The sequence below is a fragment of the Montipora capricornis genome, chromosome 2, assembly GCF_036669925.1.
Source record: "Montipora capricornis isolate CH-2021 chromosome 2, ASM3666992v2, whole genome shotgun sequence".
NCBI classification, from domain to species: Eukaryota; Metazoa; Cnidaria; class Anthozoa; order Scleractinia; family Acroporidae; genus Montipora; species Montipora capricornis.
In genome coordinates this window covers 37,588,464-37,602,409 of record NC_090884.1, presented here as the reverse complement: position 1 = coordinate 37,602,409, position 13,946 = coordinate 37,588,464, and the positions used below count along the sequence as shown (strand labels likewise).

The 13,946-nt window shown below is 40.0% G+C and overlaps 2 long non-coding RNA genes across 2 annotated transcripts; both read left to right on the top strand.

The window, feature by feature from the left end:
* Nucleotides 1-114: 114 nt before the first annotated feature.
* LOC138020618 (uncharacterized) lies at nt 115-5,057 on the top strand. The gene is made up of 3 exons (XR_011126327.1): nt 115-269; nt 2,963-3,086; nt 4,919-5,057. It is a non-coding gene; the product is annotated as an uncharacterized lncRNA (long non-coding RNA).
* A 1,005-nt stretch (nt 5,058-6,062) lies between these two features.
* On the top strand, nt 6,063-12,644 carry LOC138020624 (uncharacterized). The gene is made up of 3 exons (XR_011126328.1): nt 6,063-7,733; nt 10,764-10,861; nt 12,003-12,644. It is a non-coding gene; the product is annotated as an uncharacterized lncRNA (long non-coding RNA).
* The last annotated feature ends 1,302 nt before the right edge of the window (nt 12,645-13,946 follow it).

The following is a 13,946-nucleotide window of genomic DNA, read 5'->3' as shown; positions in this document are numbered from 1 at the left end:
AGATTTCTTGAAATGGCCTAAACAATACACAGCATCATTCATACATTTAGTTTCCATGGATATAGAGAGATGTTTGCGGTTTAAGTCGATTGTAAAGGAAATTTCTGACGTCAGATAAAACAATCAAAATTCGTAACACATTAAATTCTTGCAAGCGTGACTTTCACACGGAGGTTTATCAAAGTAAATTTTACCTTTTATTTTTTCGGCTATATCGCGGAACTCCAACGACATCTGGGTGGTTCTTTAAGTCTTGAAAAAAGTAGAAGGTAATGTCAACTTGATACTAAAATGCCACTGTTAAATTGATATTTATATTGATCATGGCTATTCCCCGATGTTCAAGTTATGTTATGTTAATTGTTTCATGCAACAAACAGTCATACAGACCTCAACATTTCCAGGGAACAAATTCGATTTCACATCACTCATTCAGTATCTTTGCGAGTACGCTACCATGTGGCATTTAGTTGCTTTCCGAGTAGTTTGTAGTGAAGTATCCGAACTTGCCGACAGCGAAAAGGTCAGTCAGCTTGTCTTGGTTTTTGAGAGACGTTTGATCGCAATATAACAAATACACTCAGTAATAGACAATTAAGAACAAGCACGAGCAGAGAAAATTTCAAAAATCGGTTACGCCGCTTTGAAAGTTGTCGGGACTTGTTATAAGACACGTTGCAAAGTTGTTATAAGTCATCAGACGATACCTTATTATGAAGGCTTCTTCAAGAACACAGAGTTCTCTAGATTGTTAGGGCCGATTTACACGATACGATTTTGTCGCATGCGACAAGCTCACAACAGGCCTACGACAAGACTTACGATTGTCGCAGCGTTTTAAAACATGTTTTAAAATGCTACGACATTTTTTCTGACGTACACAACAATCGTAAATCATGTGGTGGGCCTGTCGCAAGCCGTTGTCGCATGCGACAAGGTCGTACCGTGTAAATCGGCCCTTAAAGATTACGTATCACACAAATATGACAACACAGTTGTATAGGACGTCTGTTACGCTAAATCACATTTAAGGCTTACTGTTCAAAGCGACAGGCTACATGAACACTTAAAAGAACTTCGTAAAGGTCAGTTCGTGGTGAGTCCGTTATGCGTCAGTAGTTCCGCGACGAATTCAAACTCCTTTAACATATGACTATGCATCGTCACTAACTCAGTGCCCTTTTAACCCTGAAGTGACATGCGTAATGACTTAACTTAGTATTTGCGTTCGAGGTACGAGAACGCAATCCCTGATTTGTGTTGTAAGGGAAGTTTTTTCGAGATTGCATTTTCGTCGACACACTTTTGCCTCGCTTTGAGGCGCTTGGTTACGTTTTGCCTCACTTTGACAAACTAACGCACGTGGTGATTTGTGCCTCGTCGGCGTTCATTATTCTAGCGTTTGGTGAGGTGTGATAATCTTCCATCGTTCATCGTTGAAAAGAGCTGAAAGATTGCTGAAGGTCTGTCAACTGAAGTCGGTAAAATTTTACTTTGGATTAAGCATGGTTCGTCACTGTCCTTGGAAAATGTGTGCGACTCCTCGCGCTTGCATCAAACCGGGTTGTTTTGCTTGGCGGCCGTTGTGCCACAAAGTAAATCTACCGAGATATGACGCTCGTCGGCGCCATTTCATCATGACTTGTGATATTTACGGCATTGAAATCAACAAACTGAATTTATTGTGTCCCAGCGTTCAGCACAGAAAAGTAATCTTAGGTCTTTAATACCACAAGCTGAAAAGACTTGCAAGTAACAGTTTCATTTTAGAGTAATTTTCAGTAGTTGTCTACTTGTAGAATTCCAAATAAATAGTTAATGATTACGTCTAACAAGTTGTCACGTTCATAGATGCAGTACAGTGGAATTAGATCGTTATATCGAGGTATCATTATAACGAGACTCCCGATATAACGATATTGCCTTAAAATAACCGAAAATATCTTTATATCGGGGTAAAATTAACATGTGCTTTTTTACTTAACTGTACATATTGTTTAATTAAACTTGTAATGAGTATCAAATGACTCACAATTTGTAAAGCATTAGACGTTATCAAGGTTACACAACAAAGTCTGTGGTATGAATCGTAAAAGGGAAACAAAACTTAAACATTTGAAGTTGTATCTGTGTACTGATGCTGTAATATCGTTATATCGGGGAAGATTTTACGCTCGTTACGTTAAGAACTCAGTTTTATATCTGGAATATCGTTATATTGAAGATCGTTATATCGGGGTTCTGTCCCATACATTTTACAGTAACTTTTGCCGGGACATAGCATGTTTATCTTTATACCGGGGATATCGTTATATCGAGGATCGTTGTATCGGGGTTCCACTGTAATAACATTTCCCTATCGCACGAACCATCCACCCTTCCCCCTCAGTTGCTACCTGTACCAAACCTGTACCGTCCTACAAACATCGAACGCACTCGCCTAAGCTTCGATTACCCCTAGTTTTAACTTAAATAGCGCAGATATCAATTGGGGTATTTTCATTTGACGAAAAGAGGTTATCGTCGCCATCGCTAAGTTCCTCCAGTGTTGGCGCACAGGGCGAAATTTTCGTCAGAAAGTTTCGCGGCGAAGAAAATACCAAATATGTTTGACATTCAGCGCTATTTCCGCCGCGGCAAAAATTAACTCCGCGCACCGGGCGAATTTTTCGCGGCGGAATTAGCACCGGGCTATTTTCGCCCAGTTTGTGGCCGGCTTAAGGCAAAGCAAGGAAACGTTGTTGCCTTCTGAATTGAATGTCTTTCTACTCAGTTCTGTGTGTGACAACCACGCTTTTTCTTTAGTGTACACAGTCCTGTAACATTTACCCAAAAAGGACTACAATGGGCATGCGCTCCACCGATGGAGACTTGAGGTACTTCAAACCTAACACTAGCTAAGACCTTTGTCACGATCGTCAAAGGTCCATCTGGGCTAAGTCTCATTTCCTCTTTTCCCTAGACGACGATTCCATAAAGAATCTCAATAATCTGGATACGCCAATACAAGGGGATGGCACATACTAATATGCTTCCCTTTTTTTTGGCGTTGCTGGCTGCCTTTTCGTTGTGTTTGCATTGCGAAGGTAAGGTTGCTCTCTTCACTTTAAAGGATAATTGCCCGAGGCAAAAACTTCAACTAACGTCTAAGACCAATGAAGGAAAGGAGAGGGGGGTTGTGAACCTTCCTGCCCCTTGATGTAGTTTGGTCGTCGAGGTGGACATTTCTACAACCTGATGGAAATTCATCTTTCAAGTCAACTGATCTATGTTCTCTAGCAGTGAGTAGTAATCAATTAACGGAAAACGAAACAATCTTCTGCCAACCAATTATCCCAACAACCAGAGTCAACGATTATGCAAAATACAATGACATCAACCTGATCACTTGACTCTGAAGATGGCTTCCAGCCACAGGTTGAACAATAACAGACACTGAGTCCTCCTCAGGACTGCATTCAATCCGACGATCAACTAAATGGAGACTAGCATCAATCAATGCGACTCAATAATACCCGAATTCAGTGTAAATTCATAAGAGCATGTATTGTGTCTGAAATGAAATGTATACATGCGCGACAAAGCGATTGGTTTTAAAAAACTACACCTAACTCGGTCGGAATAAATTCATTTCAATTCATTTTATTGCGCATATGTTCTGCGCATCACGCAATCATTTTGTCACGCTCTGACTTGATATTTTCAAGTTAAATTACTTTTTCGATTTTTTTAATCAAAATTACTTGGAAGATTTATTCGATTGCAGTGCGAAACACATGTATATTGTAGCAAAAGACCAAAAAAATAAAATAAAATACAGCAAAAGAAATGGAACAGTTGTCTCTAAGACAAACTGAAAAAGCTAGAAACAACGATTGATCGGAGCGAAAAAGTTGACGGTGCAGAAGAAATTAGGAACCTTAAAATTCTAGGACGAGGACGAGGACGAAAACGGGATTTTCTCATTGAGCAACAGTGAGCGCGCAAAAACCAGCGTCATTTTGGCGGGAAATACGTGATACCGTCGTCATTTTAGTACGAGGTTTTGCAAAAATGTCGTCATGTCTAAACACAGGCGCCCCAAGCTCACAACGCGATTTTGCAATGTATAACTATTATGTAGTAAGAGAGTCTAATGGTGAAAAGAGTTAAAATTAAGTTAAGTTGAAAAATTGAACGTCTTTCTCTCGCAATAAACTTTCCCTATCTCAAATATGTTGTTCACTTTTGTCTTGTGTCGATTCATTAGCCATTGCTGATATAGTGAAATAAGTACTCGCTTATATACTCTCAAGAGAAGTGTGCAGCCTTCGCTTCGCATATCACATTTTTGTGATAAAAAACACATTTATAGAATCATCCGGTTGCAATTTGCTATTCATTTTAAAGACCTTTGACGCTCCTGTTGTTTTACTGTAAGTAAACGTTTGTACTGATAAAAGCTGTGAAAAAACGTCCGTTTCATTGTTTAAAGTGCTACTACGACCAAAAAAAAGAATTCTTCTTTAGGTTGGTTAGGTCAGCTAGGTTTTAGGGATCTCGTGGAGAAATATTGGGTTCGGTTAATTTGAGTCATCAACTTATTCATGAAATCAAGCCAAGCAGAAATAGTCGACAAAAGTAAGAGGAGCGACTGCTGTCGTTTTTACGGACTTTTCCAACCTCTTTTCAACATTGCAACATGTTGAAATTGAAGAAAATCCTGGAAAAGAGGTGATGCGGCTTTTTAAAGCAGGCAAGCTGGTTGCCATGCTCGCGGAGAAATCTGGAAATGGCATTTTCAGAAATTACCGTGTTTTAATTGGCAGAATGGCCAGAAAAGTGCCATTTCGGGGAACAGTAACGAAAAACCGCTAATCATATTAGAAACAGGATGTAGTTTTGCATTGATATAATGACATTTTAATTGTCATTTCAGGTGGAGCGATTTGTTATGAATGCGACTCAAAAGCTAACCAATGCTCTCCCGGATCTCTGACTGGTGCAATCGAGGGAGCATGCTCAAGAAACAACGACTATTGTGCGATTTATAAGAAAGAGCCACCCGGCAATACTTCCTACCACCAATTTACAAGATATTGTGCCTCAGAATGCGAGGAAGCTGATACAATAACTTCATATACCACGGGTGGACCATATCAACGAACCAAAAATTGTGTAGTATGCTGCAAAGGGGACTTTTGTAATAACTATCTTTATGATCCTTGCAATCCACCATCCACTGCATTGGACATGAAATGTGGCATGTTTCCTATTGCAATTCTCAGTGTTATAGCTGTTATCATATAAGGATTATAACTCTTGTTCTTAGGCCATCGTAGCTTGATTAAGAAAATAACACAAACCGGCAGCGGTGATACAATGGAATACAATGTTTATCACCGCTTTTTGTGTTATTTTCTTAATCATGTAAGGATTAGTTTTGTCTTTTTAGACTATTAACAACTGAATGGAAAACTGGTCTACGAAATACAGGGTATCTTGTGATCGCAACCGTTTGCTAATTTAACCTCAATTAATTTCGAACCGAGAAAGTCCTCAGTAGGGTGTCCATTAAACTGGTGACACATTGTTCAACATTGTGCAACATTTGTTGCTCAAGAAATGTTGCACGACGTTGCAGCCTGTTAAATGACAATGTTGCGACTTGGTTGAATGGTTATAAACACATTCAACTTTTGTCGAGCAAAAATTACCAATTTTTGTCCATTTTTGGCGGCAGATTCGGAAATGGTGGATGGCATTGGTTTCATTCATACCAGGATGATTCTTCATCATCACATGCTGCGGCCGCCATATTGAACCTTGCAAGTCACGTGAACGTGAGACTAGAAAACGATTGATGAGCGCCATCGCGCAGAATGCCGAGACATCATTAATTATCCATAACCGGTTGCGCTTAATATGAATGATATTGGACAAGTATAAGGCCCATCCCTTTCCACTTGAAAATGCCCTCTACATTGCAAAGAATTCTTACGCACGCGCAGCCACAGCGGGCCCCCCCCCCCCCCCCCCCGAAAAAAAAAAAAGTTATAAATAAGAAGAAGAAGAAAAGCCCAAAAACGGATTCTTATTTATAAATTTTACAAGTCCATAGTATTTATGTGCTTTTTGTATGATACAGAGTGTAATGTGAAGGGCTATTTACAACGCTCACACGGTTCATATGGGGTAGTGACCTAGCACTTCACATTCCACTCTAATCAACTAAGTCTGTTCAAATATAAGTGCTTCGCGGCCAACGTTTGCAAAAACGTAATCCTTCCTTGTACTTGTACATGTTCATTGCCGTAACTTTAACATCTTCAGTTCCCACGGCCTGTTCAAATATAAGTGCTTCGCGGCCAACGTTTGCAAAAACGTAATCCTTCTTTGTACTTGTACATGTTCATTGCCGTGACTTTAACATCTTCAGTTCCCACGGCCTGTCGACAACATCGTACCGTGTAAATAGACCCTTAAAGACCGGGAGCTCTTTCAGAGTTCGTTGAACTCCCGATTGACCCGCAAATTGTGGGTGTTCCGGAGCTTCTAGATACAAGATACAATGGAGAAGGCGTGTGGAAGTAAGGGATATTTGCCACGAGCGGGAGACAGCATTTGATTATTTGCAAGAAAGCATCTTGTCTTACTTTGAGTACACCAGATGTTTTGACGAATACTCCTGAGATGTTTTAAATACGAAATAAACTGTTTTAAGTTACCCGGACGACAGTTTAGTTATGAGTATTCATCTTGGGAAACGGTAAAAGTACGGCTAGCGTGTTAGGTGCCTCATTTGACTTGCCCCAGACTGTGAAAATATGCGCCGCGAGGAATCACGTCCGTTCTACTGATTTAGAGAAATTAGAGAGAGGCTGCTCATGGTCTAAAGTACCCCTGGAAGGGATTGCGAGATTGGGGCATAACGTCTGAATATCATGTGAGGTTAGTATTAAACGCAACTAAATTGTTGGCATAGGCTTTTTTTCATTTGGCGGCTTCTATAGAATCCGGTATTTTAATAGTGGTTCGCCGGCATGTATTGCTTTCTGAATACAATACGAGTCCGTTAATTAAACTGGCCAAGACATATTGGGAGGGAACTCTCTCAAACAAGAAAGCAATTCTCTCTCGAGCTTCCTCTACGCGGACTGGATCAGCTTCTCGACTTTCAAATCTTCGATTAGCTCTGTAGATAAGTGGGCCATTCAACAAGCAGCAAGATGTTGAACGGAATAGAACTGATCCCTATTTCGTTCAACAACGTTCAACATTTCAACATTGCATGACACACAGTTCAACATTTGTTGAACAGGAGGTGCAACGTGTGTTACCGGCTTAAGAGTCAACCGTGTCACAGTTATATGGACACCACGTTATCATGACGTTACCAGGACGCTAGACGAACTCCTAGATTTGCAAGTTCCCACAGAAATGTCTTAGCTACGTCAGGGAAGGCCGTCTACGCTAGAGCTAGTTTACTTGACAAGAAAGATCACGAGTATCTCCCCACTTTGGGCGTTCGCGGCCCTTCATTGCCTCGCGATATTCTAATTCTATTTGTCACATGACGTCACAAACGGTTGTTTTACAATGGCGAGTAACAATGCCACAGTATAAGAAATGTAAATATAGAATAAATTTGAAGCTTAAATTTTTTATATGACGCTAAAAATTATTTTGGCATAAAATATGATACTTTTACTGCATTCATCAGCTCGATTTTGAACGAACTGCATACCAAAACGGTGAGTATACGTACGAGAAGTTACTCAGTCTTCACTGTTGATAATTCTATGCAACACATGAAGACAGGTGTTTTTGTATTATGGCAGCATAAAATCAGCTTTCCTTTGGGTGTTACTTATCTTGAAACTTTTACGTTAGTTTAAAGTAGTTAATGTATCCTTGCTGCACTGATTTTAATTTTAAATATTGACCGATTGAAAGTTTGCTCTTTTAGACAAAAATCGCGCTCGGATATGAATTCGTTTTGGCCACTTCGTTCGCTTCCAAAAAATAACCGAAGTAGTTTGCATATATAAACTCCGGACCGGTTTTCCGTTGATCAGGCCTGGTCTGCTAAAATGGACTACAGAATAAGTTCGTTTTAATCTTGTCGCTGAGCCTTAAAATCGTCGAGCGAAATAACGGAAAGAAATGATGGTGGTTCCGAGACTGATAGATTATATCGCAAGACAAAACGATGATTACAACTGCAACAAACGAGCGCTGAGTAGCGACTGGAGGTTCGTTGACAAAGCACTGCCAATGTCATCCCTTTCTACTCGGTTGTGCGATCTATTCGTATGCGTTGATAAACGGATGAGGTTTGGGAGCAGTGTGACCAAGTGTTTAAAGCACCGGGCTTGAAATACAGAGGAACAGAGTTCCAGTACCAAACCATTCTCTTCGCTAGGGCCCGCTTTTCTTTTAGCCAGCACCAAGAATACGGACTCTGGCCACTGCCAAAACTACGCGCAGTTGCGGTACACTTTTTTTTTTCTTTTATAAGAATGTTGTTTTTCCGGCCCAGGCTGAATATATTTATTTTTCTGCCGATTTTAGGCTGAAAATATTCTTGTATTATTCTTAAATCATAGCTTGTGACATTTCCGTTTTAGAATTTATTGGGGTATCAATTTCAAGTGTTTGGTATCTAGATCTGTTTTCGCTAGGTTTTGTTATTTAAAAAAGAAAGAATTTGTCATAATTCTCTTTTGTGCTGAATACTGTACATATGTATTACATGTACCGTTCATCGAACGGTCATTAGAGTTGAACATTTTGCTTTAGCTAGTGCAGGTTTTTTCGTTTTGTTGGCTAGTTTTGCCGTTCAGAGAAAGGAATAATTTTATACGGTTAAGTTGAAAGCATAAAATTGTATTGTACTTACAGATGTTTCAACACACAATATTATATCTATCCTTTTCAAAAGAGTTGTTCGTCAAACAACCAATTTCCAGAAAATTGACCTAAATTAAAGCGTCTCCTAAACAAATCGATTAAGTTAATTGCTGGCTATGACACAGTTATAGTAAGATTTGGCTTGAAAGTGTGACCTTCTCAATCCCCTGGGTAATAATTTCTCTTATTATATGACTAGCTCCGTGAGCGGGCAAGATTAGCCAAATCCCGCGCTGCGATTGGGCTGCCCGAGCGGGCAATATGGAGCTATATTGTCCACTCGGGATTTCTCTCTCGGTTTCACAAGATCAAAAATCATTTTTGTAGTGCTTTATCCCATATAGTAAATCCTTTATTGACCAAGCTTTTTCGGTCGAGATGGCTGGACATTGGCCTTGTTCTTTTTTTGCGCGTTTATGGACTTCGACGCATGAACACGCGAAAAACGAATATCCAGCCATTTTGACAGAACAAGCTTGGTCAATAACCCATATATACAAGACTTGTGACTAGCTGGAAAGGTCTGGTGTCGAGGGAAAATCAATCTAAAAATAACCCGGTCAGTAAAAACGCCGTTGGACAAATGCAATGAACTTGTATGCTCCCAGTCATGGGTCCTAACAGTATATAGAAAAAAAATAATCATTTCAGCAACCAACTTGTTTGGGATTGGGGTGTATGCAAGAGAGTATGAGGCAAGAGAGTGACTCCCAGGGCCTCATGATAATTATTTCAAGTTTATTTTTAGATCACGTTCATGCTGGAAAGGTGCTTTTTTATCTTTTGTTCCCATGACCGTGCGGAAACAAACTGACCAATAAGGTGTCGTCCTTGAAACATCTAGTACGCCCGGATATTTTGCGAGTTGCGTATAGTATTTTTCCGAGCCCCGCAGGGGCGAAGAAAAATACGAGCAATGAGCAAAATGTCCGCGTGTGTTATATGTTAAACCATCGAATAAGAGATTAATTATTCCACTACAAAAAGGTGTTATTTCCTCTCAATTTTTATTTGGCAAGAGTGTTTCTAAAAAAAAAAAGCATTATCTGTCCTTCAGGGCGCTCGGGAACGATGTAAACAGCACAGAAAGCCAGCCAAATGTCCTTTATTTGATTGTATAAACGAAATGACGAGTGACGAGCGATGACAAGCTAAATGCTCAGGCTTTCTATCGCGTTGAAAACAATTTCTTTCATTGAAAAACTCATGTCCTGTCCGTATTTGCTCTGTTCTAAACCGGTCAAACCGGGACACTACAGTGTCTTACTGTCTCATATTTTGCGCGTTCTCTTGACCAAATATGGTAAAATGACGTAATAGTGGAATGATAATACGCAGTATGACACAGAACCAAGAATAGTTTTCAACAATATTCATCCTAAGAGGGTCTACTATGGGGCATTCTCTTTGCTATCTATTTCCGACAATAGTGTTAGAGTAAAGGTTAGCGTTATTTTTAGCTTAAGGTAAATGCAGCTTTTTATCTTTACCTGAGGAGAAACACTTGTGGAACACTTTGTAACGTTAATTGTCTGTATTCCTACATAGTTGAGGAAAAGGGAAAGGGGTCTTTGAGGATGAGGTGAGAGAACGGATCCCCATGCCCCATCGTAGGTTTTTTAAAATCTATTTTTAGTTTCGCAAAGTTAATTTAAGTTCTCGTTCCCAGTGCCGCCCATATTTAAAATTTCATTACGTCATTACAACTGGGCAATCCGGTGCCTCTCTAAAAATAGCTGCGTACCTAAAACTAGATTTTTAAAAGTATCATTGCAAGAGACCGATGTTTCGGGGATCTATTCTCTTTGTTACCCTGATTGAAATAGACGTGCATCTAATTTGCATTTCTGAATATTTCTCTGTTTGTTTAGTAATTTATCACTTGCAGCTGGGCAATCCATGGGTATACCTTGTTTGCAAGGTATCGTAGTTTGCTTCTTGTTGTTCATAGATGTTCTTCAGACAAAAGGTAAGTACATTGCTATGTTGCGGTGAAAATAATCGGAGTAAATCAAAGACAATCCTATCAATCCAGTCATTTGAGTTTAAATGATCAAAGCCATCATGAAATACGGTAACTAAATTGGGACGGGAGAAATGTCACATAGAAACTTTCAAAGATCCAACTATAAAATATAACCACAGGTCAATTGTATAAGAAATAAGAATGCCTAGTGTTAATGAGATAGAAAAACTAAGAAAATTACCTTCATTCTCGCTGTGGAAATTGCTTGGTAGTAGTTGGAATCGAACACGACTCAGCAAATTCTGTTGGCGCTTTCCGTCTACCGTAAAAGTATAGTTCTCAATCTCTCATGGCAGTCATATTGGATTCGGCATTAATATTCCAAGGCAACACTAAAGTTTAAGTGAACAAAGAAAGAAAGCTCGTACTTACTAATGACGATCACTTAATGTATTGTTAGGAGAAAAGGTGGAGTTTCCTTAACAAGAAACTTGGCTCCTTACTGTTTCTCTCGCCTCGGCCCAGGGGCCCGTTTCTCAAAAGTCTTGAAACTTTACGGGCCATTTTCGGGTGTCGCAATTCCATTTGTATCTCACGAAGGGAGAGGATTTAGATCGTCAAACTTCACAGTTATTTTTCTTTTTGTTACCTTGAAAACATGTTAAAAGATCGGCTTTCCAAAACAAGCGGTTGGCAATTTCACAGATGGTTTTTCGGGCCCGAAAAGGTTTCGGGACTTTCGAGAAACGGGCCCCTGGGGCCCGTTTCTCGAACGTTTCGAAAACTTCTCGGGCCCGCAAAGCCATTTAAGAAACTGGCAACCGATTGATTTGGGAAGCCGATCTTTTGAAATGTTTTCAAGGTAACAAAAAACAAAATGACATTGAAGTTTGACGACTTAATCCTCTCCGTTCTTGAGATACAGAGGAATTGTGACACCCGAAAATGGCCCGTTAAGTTTCGGGACTTTCGAGAACCAGGCCCCAGGAGTAGGAATGGGTACCGATGACACAGTGTTTGGGGGTAACCTTGCGACAAGATTAGCCTTCCGTCCAGAGGGGAGTAGCATTATTCTCAGTCGCTTCAATCGCTCCGGTCTTGTGAGCCCCAGTGACTCTTGTACGACTTTGCCTTTATTTCATAGGAGGAATAGTCTGCCACTATTGCAACTCCAAAGAAAGACACTGCACTGTAGACTCATTGAAGGACACAAGGAAATCGAATTGTGCACGGGGGTATGATTACTGCTCAGTGTACAGAATTGTGTTCCCCAATCAAACGACGGCACAAGTAACACGAGGCTGTGACAGAGAGTGTACCACACCCTTTAGCAAATGGAGCGGAGGGGAAAAATCTTACTGCAAGACGTGCTGTCGCGGAGACTTTTGTAATGATCAGATAACAGATCCGTGTAACAAAACGGCTTCGTTTAGAAGCAATTGTCTCGTGGTGTTCGCTTTTGTCAGTCTAGGATTATATGCCAATTGTCACATACCTGATGGGTGATATGATATGATATGAAAACAACGATCTGAGGTCATTAGGTTAGAGCGTCGCAAATGAAACACAAGCACTGCCCAAGGAAGACTCCAGAACTTTTGGAGAGGGATTTGAAGTATGCTTGTAACAGCACTTAGAACCAAGCAACAATATCGATCTCAGCGCAAAAAATTGTTTAGCGTTTTCAGTCATTCGAGGCACGTGTTTATACATGGCCTTTCGACATATCAAAGGTGACTTGCGTACAATGAGTATTAAAGTGCATTAAAAGAAGGAAAATAACAAATATCTTTAGCTTTTCAATTAATCAAATTGCAATTATATAAACCATAAAGGTTATGCTTTATTCTTCAATGGTTCGATATTCATTCTATATTAGAGAAGACGACGAGCATAACCGTTCGAATTTGAGTGCTGAAGGGAGGAAATATTACGGAGACACTGACGAGACCCATTCTTTGTAAACATTTCTGCTGTCAAAAAAGCAAACAAACTGTCATTTGAAGAGGGAGGTTGATCTAGATTCCCGGGTTGTCAGATCTGGTCGTCACCAAATAGACGAGGTTGCCAATACCTGCAATTAGTGGTCCCAACTCCCTTTTGAAGTCGTTGTTAGGTAATCGATCAGCCAGGAAATCAGCACGGACGATTGAAAGTGCTTTGCACGATTACCTATATTTGAAAAGTTGAAATTTGAAAGCAAAATATATCGGCAGGAGCCAATGACTAGTAGGAAAGAACAACTCCCATACCAACCCTCAGGATGTCACGGCATTTTTACAGACCGATCTATTTTTAGACTACCTTTTCCGCCAACAACATCGCTGACGCTATGACGTCAAGTTAGTTTTTTGTGATTGGTCATCGGACTCCTCATCGGTCTCATTCGCGGAAATTCAATCTAAAAATAAATTGGTCTGTGAAAACGCCGTGTTAGGAATATAGGGCTGTTGTTCGCTCCTAGCCAAGGGCTTCTTTACCGGACAACCTAATCTTTGGGCAATAATGTTGAAAAATCTGCAACCAGTTTACGAATAATGTATTGGCTCTTTAGCGTTTTTGCCTCCGGGTATAGATAATTTTCTTTTATTCTTTTATGGCTAATATCTCACGAATCATCGAGGCCAAAAATTGCACAGAAGAAGCCACAAGTGTAATAATTGACCACAAATGTAATAAGCCTTGACCACAAATGTAACTTGATAACGGTTGACCGCAAATGTAATAAGCGTTTGACCAGAAATGAACGCAATGAAGCAAGATTTTCATAATCACTTATGACTTCTTAGGTCAGGTGACTTGAAAGAATGTAATCAACATTTTCTTTGAACATTGGCAACGAGAACAAGAGAAGGATATTAGGTAAAAAGTTGGGGGAAAGGGGAACTGTTTTTCATTTTTAGCTATATGTTTCAAGCCAAAACGAGAACTTGAGATCCTGATGACATCTCAATGATCATTTCTTTTTTCAGCTTCAGTACACTGGCATTGTAATTTTTACTAAAACTGGACCACTATTTGTATGTTTCTCTTAAATAACAGGAGTGTCGTAGCCAACTGATTTTCCTCGGAACATCGAAACTCCGGA